Source organism: Triticum aestivum, chromosome 2D (assembly GCF_018294505.1).
Source record: "Triticum aestivum cultivar Chinese Spring chromosome 2D, IWGSC CS RefSeq v2.1, whole genome shotgun sequence".
NCBI classification, from domain to species: domain Eukaryota; kingdom Viridiplantae; phylum Streptophyta; class Magnoliopsida; order Poales; family Poaceae; genus Triticum; species Triticum aestivum.
The window spans coordinates 621,845,731-621,860,175 of NC_057799.1; positions in this window are offsets into that span (position 1 = coordinate 621,845,731).

Here is a 14,445-nt window from a genome sequence, read left to right on the forward strand (position 1 = left end):
CCCCTTCCAGATCGGATCGGGTGAGGGAGAGAGGGAGTGTCGACGTGGGAGGGAGTGGGAGCGAGTGGGTTAGGGTTTCGGTCGCCAGGGGGGTTATGCGGAGTGGGGTGGCCGGCTGGGCCTTTGCCCAGTTGGGCTGGTGGCCTGCTGGGCCGAAGCCCAGTGGGAGGGGGTTCTCTCGTTTTCGTTTTTTTTGTATTGTTTTGTTTTCTGTTTTTTATTTCTTTACTATTTTCATTTAACTTCCGATTTATTTAAACTCTATTAAGATAAATAATTAGGGCCTAAATTGGTGTTGTAAATTAAGCCTTTGCCATAAAAAGCTTGGCTTCCAAATAAAACAGTTTAGGATTTTATAAAATACAAAAGTCATTTATTTAATTGTTTTAGCCACCGTGTTAATTACTTTGAGCATTTAAACATGTTTCATGTATGTGGTTTCTACACCATTATTACTCATGAATTATTTGACATGTTTAGAGCATTTTAGTTTTAATGTTTGGGAAACTTTTATTGTTTGACTTTAATTCAAATTTGAATTTGGATCGATTCTGAACTAACACGAGATTATCAACAGTAATCGAGGTGACATGGCATCATTACCAGAGGGTTGCTGTAGCTTGATTACCCGGGCGTCACAATCTGGCCAGGCCCGGCCGCCACTCACCTGGAGGGGCAAGCCACGCCGGCCCCGCGACCGCCCGCGCACCCTAGCCCCCCGCGACGAGCAACCCACGCCTAGACCGCGGACCTCCACGCGCCCTCGCCTGGCCGCCACCGCGCGAGGCCGCGCCCACCCCGGGCCGCGTCCGCGTGCACCCTCGCCTGGCCGCCACCGGGTCAGGCCGCGCACTACACCCTCCCGCCCCTGGACACGCGCCCTCGCCTGCGCCAGATCCGCTCGCCGGCCGCCTCCGCGGCAGGCCGCACCACGCCCTCACCGGCGCCAGATCCGCCCTCTCCTGGCCGCCCCCACGCCAGATCCACTCGACTGCACGCCGTTCCTGGCCACGCACGCCACCACGGAAGCCGGACGTCCCACCCCGCCCGCGCCTCGTGGGGAGGGAAGGACCCCGGCGCCGTCCCCTGGCGGCGGCGAGGGAGGGGGAGGCGAAGGTGTGGGAGGCGGCGGCGACGGGCTAGGGTTTCGCCCGGCCGCTCGCGGGAGCGGCGCGAGCGAGAGGTTCCATGGCCACTCTTTCAAAATCGATGTTTTATTATTGTATACTTAAGCACTGTATATCACCTTTGTTTTCATTTTTCATATTTGTGCTTGTTCAAATATTACTTGGCAGCATTGATTGAACTTTTGTTACGAGAATAATATATTTGGGGTGTGTTTTGTATGTCACTTCCATACCTCTGATCGAATCTTGTCTCCATGTTTTGGATACAAGAGCAGGCTAACACTGCAAAGTGAACATGATGCAGCCCAGTGCATAGCAATCAGGACAGTAGATCCTGTGTGTGCAAGTAACATGATGCAGTACATTATTGGTTTATAATTTTCATAGATCCCCTCCAAGATATTGAGCTGAGAAAAAAAAAGGCGATAGAAGAAACAGGAGTAGGAGATGAAAAACAAAAAAGCACAAGGCACACTATGTCAGTGTGGACAGCTAGCAACAACCATGCGCATTGTGGAGGCGCGCATGTAACGTCCAACACATCATTTAACCATTTCTCAATTTGTAATGGCTGACCACATCTGCCATGTGGTTGATACACTGGCCCGGAGAGCTGTTAATAAACTAGCCGAAGTCAATCTAGCTAAGCGGTATGGTACTAATAACGAAAAAACAACACACTGCGGCTCGAGCCGGAAACTACACGCGTCCGCAGTTGGGCCACATCACTGTTGTCTTTCGAGCGTCCAGCTTAGCGTTCCGCTCTGAGCCAGGCCCAGCAGCGGGACAGTCAAAAAAAAACGGAGTCACTGTGCTTTCTTTTAAGATATGGGCTGGAATCGGTCTACCGAAGCCCATCACTGTCCACTCGCCGGCGGCGGTCAGCAGACATGAACGTACAAGTCTGATGTATATTGTCTCAAAAAGAAAAGAAACAAGTGTGATGTATATAGCTTCGGAGTCGTCCTGCTCGAGATAGTCACCGGCAAAAGGGGAACAAGCATGCCAACGTTCCTTCTTCATGTAAGTCTGCTCATGATAAAACGTATTCCTCCTTGATGCGTCCCCTAGTTTCTTCCCACTGAAACGGGTGCAAACTAATAATGAACAGGCAGTCTTTGTTCAGCTTGCTACACAACCCTAACACACGTTCCAAACATATTTTTTTAAAAGAAGGATGTACCTCCGGCCTCTGCATCTGGACGATGTACGCAGCTATTTTATTAATTATTCGCAAAGATCATACAAGGTGATACATCAATAAGCCTGAAGCCATCATTTTGGCAACGTTGTTGCTATTCATATCCCTTTGATGAAGGTGCGCCGAATATCCGGACCTATTACCAAACAGATATCGCACCAAAGCCTAACATCTAAAGCCGGATGCCCCATTCAAGCCACTACCTGGATTGGGTCACACACCGGTCTGGCACACTTCCAGTGACTACCGCGCGTTGCAAGGGCGTCACCTCCATCTTCCATCGATCCATCCTCAAAGCAGAACTGATGCACCGACCTTGCCAAGACTCTCTACCATCGACGATGCCAGATAGTTTCCTCCTCCTGCGCGAGTCCATCTTCGTGCATCGGACGCCGAGCCTCCACTGCGTCAAGCCGCCGAGATCCGCCACCATTAATGCGTAAGCTGAAGCACCGCTCCACCAAAGAAGCCTTCCACTGGTCCGTCGGCCCGTGTACACCTCCACGAATGACGCCCCCAAGAGGGAAACGACACCATAGCGCCGCCGTCATCTGATCTACTGATCTAGGGTTTTCCCCAGAGGTAGCATAGAGTGGCCTTGAACTTCTTCACGACGATGCCTTCAAGAAGGGAACAACGCAGGCAGTGCCGCCACCGCGGACCTTGGCAGCTAGCCGAGAGCAGGTTTTCACCCAGGTCTGTTCGAAGAGCCTCCCTTAAGCATCTCGTGCACGGACTGCCGCCATCTCTGCCGGGGACTGGACGAAAGGGATGCAGGCCGCCGCCGCCAGGCCCACCATGCTCGCCTATAGATGCACACCAGAACCGCCGGCCCGCCCGAGCCCATCTGGGCAAGACAAGACATGCGATCCCGGTCGCCGCCACAGGGGCGCCTCCGCCGTGGGGAGGTCGCGCCTCCGCCGACGCCGCTGTCACGCACGCCATAGGGATCCCGCCACTCCTTGCCGTCGGATCTCCGCGTACCATGCGCTGCCGCCGCTCGGAGATATCGCCACCACCGCGCGAGGGAGAGGGCCCCGCCACCGCCATCATAGGCCAGGCTTCGCCGGTGAGACCTCAGGCGGCAGGTACGAAGGAGACGAGGGGAGGAGGCCTAGGTCGCCCCCCGTGTCGCCAAGGGTTGTCCTATATATGACACGTTCCAAACATAGCCATATAAAAACAAAGATGAGCGGTGCTCCGTATGACCGAGGATATTTTTGCAGGCCTGGGAATTGTCGAATCGTTGTGGTATTGAGGAGCTTCTTGATCAAGAAGTGGGCAAACCTGGTGAGCTCTTGTCAGCACTAGCCAGGTGCATCCAAATTGGACTTCTTTGCGTGCAGAATTTGCACCAATCGCCTGAGAAGGACAGGCCTGCCATGTCTGAAGTTGTGGCAATGCTAACCAGCACCGACTCACAGCTCTGTATGCCAGGTAAACCCATAGCTAACAGGGAAGCTGGCCCGAGCGCACAACTAATCTCAGATGACACCCCCGGGCCGAGCACCATCTCTCGCCCGGCACATCCTGTGGCAAACGCAGCGTATGATTCGTGATCATTTGGGGCTAGATCCTTCCGGTTTGAGTGCCTCACCATTCTTTACGGCTTCATCGTGACGGGGCAAGCGAAATAAGCCTTAAATTTAATACCAGGCGGGAACTTGCGTTCCGAAGCTAGATCCTTTCCTTTCTGAGTATGTGCTTGTTCAAACTACGACAGAATTTTTGGAACTTTCTTATGGGAAGAGCAGATTGAACATTGTAAAGTGAATTTTTGTGCAGGCCACTAGGCCGTGCACAGCATTCAGAGCTGAGTCCAGTTCAAAGGATGAGAACAGCTTGCGCTCTGAACTGAGTCCTCTGTAGTGAGCCTTTACCGTTTCCGCACATGGGCCAGGCCGAACATTTTCGAATGAGGAGGCTCACAATCTTGTAAAATTTTCTATTTCGCTTTTGCAGATCGTCACTTGTGGCTTATTTCCGAGAGCACCTTGTTAAGGATTGCCAGATCCTATTCGGCGCCCGTTGCGCCCGGTACAGGCATCTGCACAAACGAGCACACACCCCTCCCTTCTTCATGCGTCTTCTTGGGCTCGGCCCATCGTTCCTTCTCCCCTTTTCTGTTGTAAAGCACAAAAAATGCAAGCGCGACCAGTGGAATCGAACCTGCGACCTCCTCGTCGTTCACAACATAAACTAACAACCCCACCATCATTACCTCATGTGTTCAAGAACATCTTCTTCCCTCTTTTCTTCAGATGTTTTTTTTTCTTGTTTATTCGGAACAGTTTTGTTCGGTGTTTGTTTTTCTTTTGTTCATTTGAATGAACTATTTTTCAAATTGATGAACTTTTCCAAAATCGATGAACTTTTTTCAAATTTGATGAACCTTTTTTGAATTGCATGATCTTTTTTTGGAAATCGATGAACTTTTTCAAATTCGATACATTTTTTTGAATTTAATGAACTTTTTTTTATTTGAATGAACTTTTTCCAATTGGATGAAATTTTTTTCAATTCAGTGAACTTTTTTCCAAAATTGATGAACTTTTTTCCAAAATCGATGAAATTTTTACAGAGTTGTGAACTATTTTTCAAAATCGATTTTTTGAAGTTTTTCAAACCGATGAACTTTTTTGAAAATCGATAAACTCTTTTTGAGAATCGATGAACTTTTTGTTAAAAATGAATGAACACTTTTTTAGATTTTCTGGACTTTTTTAAATATCGATGAACGTTTTCAGAATTCTTAAAAACAATTATAATTCGTGATTCTTTCTAAAATCTGTGGACTTTCGAAAAAATATCACATTTTTGTCAAAATAAATCACGTTTTTCTAAAATGTTTTCAAATAATTCAAAAATATACACGGCTACCGTGTTTTGTTTTTATGCACCATCGCGCTGCACTGTCTCACAATTACGTAGTAGCTCGACTGGTTAGCCTACCACCTACTGGAGGTAAGGGTCACGAGTTCAATTCCACAGTAGTGCTGTATTTTTTGAGTTTTCTTTTTCAGTGCTCCACCGTCGCACTCTGGGTGTTTTCTCCGGATTTATTTTTATTTTTCCGCATGCGTTTTCGGTTTTTTGATTTTTCACCGATCTTTCTTAGCTTTTGGACGATTTGTTTTTGTTTTTTTGCGAGAAAAACGTGTTTTTTGCTTCCGCGAGAGGCACAGTATTTTTTTTGCGAGAGACATGGCCATACCTCTCGAAAACGAAAAAACACATTTACTTTTTTATTTTTCCTTTCGGGAGAGGCACGATTTTGCTTCTGCGAGAGGTACGGTTTTGCTTTCGTGAGATGCACCTCTCAGTTTTGCTTTCGCGATGGTATATTGTGTGACTTTTCGCACAATCATAACTACTCCACAATATAATACACAGGCGGAGCTATTACTTCTTACCACCGTAATTTCGTCCATTTTTCATCCGCCCTTACATGATTTATTTTGATCCGACAAGCCGCTACCGAGGTGGTACTAAAATAACATACATGTCTGATTTTTTAGTCCGCACGTACACGGAACCAATGAACCAGCTGGCTTGCCTGTTTAGCAACGTCGTGGACTCATGGCCCAATTGGTGTTTTATAGGTGTTCCTTCAAAATAATCCTGTACGTACATGCCCTCTGACTTTTCATGGGGAATATCGTTCGCGAGGCCGCTGCATCCCATGTGAGCACCCGCCAGTGGCAGATCGCATCCTAGCTTAACGCGGCGGCGAAACTAGCGCCACGAGATCGGGGACAGAGTCCACGAGATCGGCTCCTCTCTCACTGATCCCTTCTTTCCTGGATTCAGCTTGCCTGCTTCCTCCTCATGCTTCCATCCATGCTCCCACTTCATCATACGGTTGTTTTTTTCTTTCTAATCTAATCATCCTTCCCCTGATTTTAACAGGGTGGGCTCAGACCTTATTTTATTCCAATCAAATCAAGCCACGTACGCGGGAGTACGGATGGGCGCACGCGCGGGACGCAGGCAAGTCTCATCCTTCTTTCCTGCGGGCTGAGATCAGGCGATGAACCAGTGCAGCAAGCGTCAGCACTACAACCTCCCCTCGAGCTCCGCACTGTCCTTCGGCGCCATCTCCACCTTCGCCGTCCCGACGACTCACTCATCCCCACCGGCATGGACTTCAACTCCTCCGCAGCCCCAATCGCCGCAGGAACGGCATAGCGAGACGCCACTTGCCAAGGCATGATGGCAAGTAACGCCACCGTGGGGGTCTCTGATACGTCTCCAACGTATCTATATTTTCTTATTGTTCCATGTTATTATATTATTCATCTAGGATGTTTTATAAGCATTTATATGCTATTTTATATGATTTTTGGGACTAACCTATTAACCTAAAGCCCAGTGCCAGTTTCTGTTTTTCCTTGTTTTTGAGTTTTACAGAAAATGAATACCAAACGGAGTCCAATTGACGTGCAAATTTTTGATGATTTTTTATGGACCAAAAGAAGCCCCCAGAGTAAAATAGTTGGGCCAGAAGAGTCCCGAGCCATCCACGAGGATGGAGGGCGCGCCCTACCCCCTGCCTCATGGATGACTCGGAGACCCCCCTGACGTGAGACCGACGCCAAAAATTCCTATAAATATAGAAACCCCCAGAAAGAAACCTAGATCGAGAGTTCTGCCGCCGCAAGCCTCTGTAGCCACCAAACACCAATTATGACCCTATTCCGGCACCCTGCCGGAGGGGGGATCCCTCACCGGTGGCCATCTTTATGTAACGCCCACGATGCGGCTATATCTCCCACGTGTCGAGGCACGACTTAGAGGCATAACCGCATTGTGGTTTTGTCGCAAGAAGGGTCATCTTCACACAATCCCATGTAATGAACAAGAATGGGATAACGAGAGTTGGCTTACAATCGCCACTTCACACAATACATAAATATAATTCATACATCATCCAAAAATACACACATAGACCGACTACGGTCAAAATCCAAATGAAAATAAGATAACCCCAAATGCTAGATCCCCGATCGTCCCAACTGGGCTCCACTACTGATCATCAGGAAAAGACACATAGTAACGACCACGTTCCTCATCGAAGTCCCACTTGAGGTCGATCCCATCATCTGCACTGGCATCGTCGGCACCTGCAACTGTTTTGATAGAATCTGTGAGTCACGAGGACTCAGCAATCTCACACCCGCGAGATCAAGACTATTTAAGCTTATAGGAAAAGGATGGTGTAATGACGTGGAGCTGCAGCAGGCACTAAGCATATATGGTGGCTAACATACGCAAAAGAGAGCGAGAAAAGAAGCAACGGAGCGGTCGTCATCTAGTAATGACCAAGATGTGATCCTGAACTCCTACTTACGTCATTCATAACTCAAGCCGTGTTCACTTCCCGGACTCCGCCGAGAAGAGACCATCACGACTACACACGCAATTGGTGTATTTTAACTGGGTCAAGTGACAAGTTCTCTACAACCGGATATTAACAAATTCCCATCTGCCTCATAACCGCGGGCACGGCTTTCGAAAGATAATACCCTGCAGGGGTGTCCCAACTTAGCCCATCATAAGCTCTCACGGTCAACGAAGGATAAACCTTCTCCCGGAAAGACCCAATCAGTCTCGGAATCCCGGTTTACAAGACATTTCGACAATGGTACAACAAGACCAGCAAAGCCGCCCGATGCGCCGACAAATCCCGATAGGAGCTGCACATATCTCGTTCTCAGGGCACACCGGATGAGACATCCTACGAGTAAAACCAGACCTCGAGTTTCCACGAGGGGGCCCCGCAGTCTACTCAGTTCGGACCAACGCTCGAAGGAGCACTGGCCCGGGGGGGGGGGGGGGTTAAAATAAGATGACCCTCGGGCTCGCGAAAACCCGGAGGAAAGGCTTAGGTGGCAAATGGTAAAACCAAGGTTGGGCCTTGCTGGAGGAGTTTTATTCAAGGCGAACTGTCAAGGGGGTCCCATAAATCACCCAACCGCGTAAGGAACGCAAACTCAAGGAACATAATACCGGTAAGACAGAAACTAGGGCGGCAAGAGTGGAACAAAACACCAGGCATAAGGCCGAGCCTTCCACCCTTTACCAAATATATAGATGCATTAATTAAATAAGAGATATTGTGATATCCCAACATAACCATGTTCCAACATGGAACCAACTTCATCTTCACCTGCAACTAGCAACGCTATAAGAAGGGCTGAGCAAAAGCGGTAACTTAGCCAAACAACGGTTTGCTAGGAAAGGATGGTTAGAGGCTGACATGGCAATATGGGAGGCATGAAATAGCAAGTGGTAGGTAGCGCAGCATGGCAATAGAGCGAACAACTAGCAAAGCAAATATAGAAGTGATTTCGAGGGGTGGTCATCTTGCCTGCAAGGTTCTCAGAGTTGTCGAAAGCTTGACCCTCGTAAGCGTACTCAACAGATTCCTCATTCACGAACTCGTCTCCCGGCTCTACCCAAGACAAGAACACAAGCAACGGAACCACAATCAATCACGAGAAATGCACAAGCAACATGATGCAAAACATGTATGATATGCGATGCATATGCATGCTCCGGAAGGAAAATGATGAACAAGGAAGTAACTTGGCAAACCAAGCATGCCACTGGAAAGATGAGATGATTTCGGTCGAAATCGATATAAAGATCACCGGAAACGGATGCACGGTTTGCAAATGGCAAGCAAAACAAGAATGACACGAATCTGCGATTAACAGCATGATAGCACTTAGAATGCAACAAGTAATAATGCTACAGCACTCCAACGTAGCAACAAAGCACATGGCAGAAATCTACAGGAGATGCTTGACAAAAGATGAACACTGAACTACGCTAGTTCACAACATAACATGTTCAAACAAGCATGGCAAAAGTACAAAAGATAACAGGTTCACAGACTTAGTGAAATTACTGGACATGCCTGAAACAGCATCAGGTAGCAATGTTCAGAGCACGAAATCAACATGCTACAGCAACTTAACATGGCAAAACAAGGAATGGCAGTATTCTACTAAATGCATATGACAAAAGTCTCTTAATGACCATAAGCTAAAAAGGACCAGAAGATATGATGGCAACCATGCAAACATAGCAAGTTTCGTTAACAGGTTTCAGACTTAGCAGAAAAAACAGAGCATGGCAGAAACAATAATATGAAGGCATCTTGGTGAGCTTGATGCACTCACCACAAAGCAATGCATGACAAGAAAGCATACCTACAGCAAGATGGCATGTTTATGAAGCTATCCATGGAAAGAACAAAAGCATAGCATGTATGAAACAACTACAACAAGCTTAGCAAAATTGAATATCATGTTAACAATCTGTCAGAAATATTTTATAGCAAAAGTAGAGCAAGATTGAATCATGCTAGGTCACTCCATAAATGCAAACAAAGGCAGGAATGGATCAATTACAACAATATCTACAAAACATCCTTACTGAACATCTCCAAAATATGCATGGATCTCTCTGTAGCATGAATTTTACATGGCAACAAAATAACAGCAGACAAAGACTTAGAGAAAATACTAAGTCCCTGAAATCAGAAACATTAGGAGCCTAGTTTGCATGCTTGTGCTAGTCACCACAGAGATCACAAAAATACATGGCATACACCCTTGGAAAGATGGCATGGCATAAAACAAAACACATGTAGAGCTCATGCCCATAAGATGCACAGATTAAATGATACAAAAATAACAAATCCTCAAGTTCTGCTAAGTAATAGCAGACAACAGCAACTAGCACTCTTGCACCAGAGATTTGGGCATCAAGATGGCCTCTAATGAACATGGTGCAATTGAACAAAATGTAGAGCATCACGAGGCGAACATGTCGATATATTACACGCACGAAACGGAGCTATATGCGGAGAGTTACGATGCTATGAACATGGGCACATATTGTAAAATAAAATGACTTGGGGAAAATCTCGGGGAGATGGAAGTCAACCTAGCAGTTGACTGGATCGGGATCACGGACTCGGCTCGAGGTCGGGCTCGCCGTGAACGGCGCCGGAGACGGAGGAGAAGCTCGGGAGGAGGGACGGCGAGGGGAGGACGGCGGCCGGAGGGGGGGTTGCGTCGGGCGCGGCGGCGGAGCCCGGCGATGGCGGCGGCGGCGGGGCAGCGCGCGGAGGTGGCGGCTCGCGGGCGGCGGGGCCGGCGGTGGCGGCGCTGAGGCGCGGGGCGCTGGAGGGAGGCGCGCGGCGGCTGCGGCGAGGCGGGCCGGCGGGGGCGGCATACGGGCCCGGCGGGTCGCGGGCGGCGCGGGGCCATGTGGCAGCCACTGGTTCGCTGCGGCCGTCGGTGGAGATTTGTCCGGCGCGGACCGGACGTGTCCGGCGGCGGCGGGGAAAAATGCTAGGGTTTGATTTGCGTATTATTTTCGGAGGGGAGGCATATATATAGGTAGGGGGAGCTAGGAGAGTCCAAACGGAGTGCGGTTTTCGCCCACACGATCGTGATCGAACGACCTACAGCATGGAAGAGAGTTTGATGGGTTTTGGGCTGTTTAGAGAGAGGGTTTTGCTGCAACACATAGAAGGCATCTGCGGTTACCCGGTTAACCGTTGGAGTACCAAACGACCTCCAAATGGAACGAAACTTGACCGGTGGTCTCCCGGTGGTATACTAGGGCCACTTGACAAGCCTCGGTCCACTCCGAGAATGTTTGACACCCGCTCACGAAAGAAAATAAGAGGGGTGCGCCGGAGGAGGTGGGAGCGCCGGATTGCAAAACGGACAACGGGGAAAATGCTCGGATGCATGAGACGAACACGTATGCAAATGCAATGCACATGATGACATGATATGAAATGCATGACATGGACAAAATGCAAAACGAAAGACAAAACCCGACCACGAAGGGAATATCATAACACATAGCCGAAAATGGCAAGAGTTGGAGTTACAAATGTGGAAAGTTACATCCGGGGTGTTACACTTCATCATCCCGGCGCTCTCCATGACGAGGAGGGAGTAGTTCACCCTCGGGGCTGAGGGCATGTACCAGTAGCTATGTGTTTGATCTCTCTCTCTCTCTCTCTCTCTCTCTCTCTCTCTCTCTCTCTCTCGTATTCTTGATATGGCACGATCTTGATGTACCACGATCTTTGCTATTATAGTTGAATCTTATGATGTTTCTCCCCCTCTACCTTCTTGTAAAGGATTGAGTTTTCCCTTTGAAGTTATCTTATCGCATTGAGTCTTGAAGGATTTGAGAACACTTGATGTATGTCTTGCATGTGCTTATTTGTGGTGACAATGGGATATTCACGTGATCCACTTGATGTATGTTTTGGTGATCAACTTGCGAGTTCTGTGACCTTGCATAGGGGTTGGCACACGTTTTCGTCTTGACTCTCCGGTAGAAACTTTGGGGCACTCTTTGAAGTTCTTTGTGTTGGTTGAATAGATGAATCTGATATTGTGTGATGCATATCGTATAATCATACCCGCGGATACTTGTGCTGACATTGGAGTATCTAGGTGACATTAGGGTTTTGGTTGATTTGTGTCTTAAGGTGTTATTCTAGTATGAAATTTAGGATAGATCAAACGGAAAGAATAGCTTCGTGTTATTTTACTACGGACCACTACCAGGGAAAAGCCTATACACAGAATCTTACCAGCAGCGTGCTTTAAAATAAGGCGCTGCTGCTAACTAGCAGTAGCGCATGCGCACAAAACTCGCTGCTGAAATAAATATATCAGTAGCGCGCCCGGTCTAAGACGCGCTACTGCTATAATTGCCATGACGCTGCCGCGAGGCTAGTTCTAGCAGCAATGCATTTGCACAATAACCGCTACTGCTAAGTTTACTACAAAAATTTAGTCCCACCCCGCTCCGTGAAGAGAGTTTGTACCACCTTAAATATGTTACTTCTCAAACTTTCACAAACACTTGGTCTTCATTGAACTCTATGTGTAGAATTTGTGGCCGCAATATGAGTCTTCACCAGTTCCTAAACTGGTGTGGACTCATATTGATAGATCAGATTATACACAAAAAGATCATTGATGATCAATGTATTTTTGATGTCTATTTTTACATGCTGACACATAGCAGTAGCGCGTTCTTTGTGAAAGGCGCTATTGCTAGGTCGTTTAGCAGTAGCGCCTTTTGCTATAGCGCGCTACTGCTAAGCCATTCCATCTCCCCCCACTCTCCTCTGTCCGATCCACTCACACTCACACTGCTCACTCGATCTCCCCCTCAACCCCCCACGCCGGTCCTCCCTCGTCGCCCCTCCTCCGATCTGCGCCGCCGTCACCTCCTCCTCCTCGCTGGACTCGGTACCGGCCTCCTCCTCCGTCCTCCCTCCAGTCGCCGCTGGCCGGCCCCTCCTCGCTCTGCCTTCCTCCTCCGTCCTCCCTCCACTCGCCACCGGCCGCCCCTCCTCGCACCGTCTTCCTCCTACGTCCTACTCTCTTCTCCCTCCTCGAGTCACCCCTCTTTCTCCCTCCTCCCTCCTCCATCCACAACCCCGCCTCCCTGCTACATTTTGATTTAGTAGGCTAGTTGATTTAGTTGATTTAGAACATTTTGATTTAGTATGTTAGTTGATTTAGTTGATTTAGAACATTTTGATTTAGTTGATTTAGAACATTTTGATTTAGTTGATTTAGTATGCTAGTTGATTTAGTTGATTTAGAACATTTTGATTTAGTTGATTTAGTATGCTAGTTGATTTAGTTGATTTAGAACATTTTGATTTAGTTGATTTAGTAGGCTAGTTGATTTAGTTGGCTAGTTGATTTAGAACATTTTGATTTAGTTGATTTAGTATGCTAGTGGATTTAGTAGGCTAGTTGATTTAGTTAATTTAGTATGCACCACTTTATTGTTATTTTTTCTATACATGGGTAGCTAGATGCTTTTTTTTTGTAATAAGTTATTTTTTTGGTAAAATGTAGGTGCCAATTTAGTTAAATTTGCCACTTGCTTTTTTAATCAGTTATCTTAGGCAATAGGGGCCAAATGAGATGAAATGTCTTGGTAGGTGGTACCCTTATTTGGTAGATATTTGTGAAAAGTTTTTTCGGCAATAGGTGCCACTGAAATGCTTTGTCTATAAAATTGCTTCTCACGGAAGAACCAAAAATATCACATGCTACTGTTTTTCTTTCCTGTGAACTGAATCGTTAATCCTTTGCTCATATTGCTTTAGGAAAATGGCGCCACCACCACCACCACTATGTCGACTGTGCAAGTCAAGGTGCGCCAGCAGCCTTGCAACTGGCAAGCTGTTCGGCATCTACTTCCAGCCAAGTTTTCGTCATGTGGTGGTAAGAAATTAGATGAAATGTAACAACTATTTTATTTTTAGTGTTGGCATTACTGCATTGTGTCATTTTGCTTTTTTTACACAGATCGTCCCATGCAATGTGAGGTTGAAATTCAACAAGCTGACAGGAGACACTGTGACATTTGAGGCTCTTGGGGGGCCGTACACTATGGAGGTCGAGAAAGGACGCAATATGTCGCAGATTGGAGGAGATGGATGGGCCCGTTTCCTTGCCCGCATGCGTCTTACTGGTGGTGAGTTGATCAGCTTCTCCTTCAGAGCAGAAAGACCCAAGCTGGCTGTCATTTATCACAACCTGGTGGAAGATGATGAAGATGATGAAGATAATGAGGACCCACTCGATGAAGATGATGAGAACCCACTTCATGAAGCCATCGTAGCTCAAAGAACGAGGCTGAGCGAGGAGGAGGTGTGCAACCTATGGGACATAATTCCGCCACGTGATGACTTTGTCGGGGTGCCAGTCGTGACCCGCCTGACAAGTACCATGGTCGATCGGCATGAAATGGTATGTTAACGTACTGACTGTAGTAATTTGATGAGATGTATATGCTTTATTGTTATACTTACAAATGCAAATTATCCGATGATATGCTTAGTGAATCCGATGATATGCTTAGTGTAGAGTCCAATGATATGCTTTGTGGAATCTAGTCGATGATATGCTTTAGTGTAGAGTTTGATCACATGCTTATTAGTGTAGAATCCAAGGAACTATTAATAGTGTAGATAATCCATATATACTTATTAGTAGAATTCATGATTAGTTAGTACAAATGCGTAGTACTGTGTCTTTTGATAGT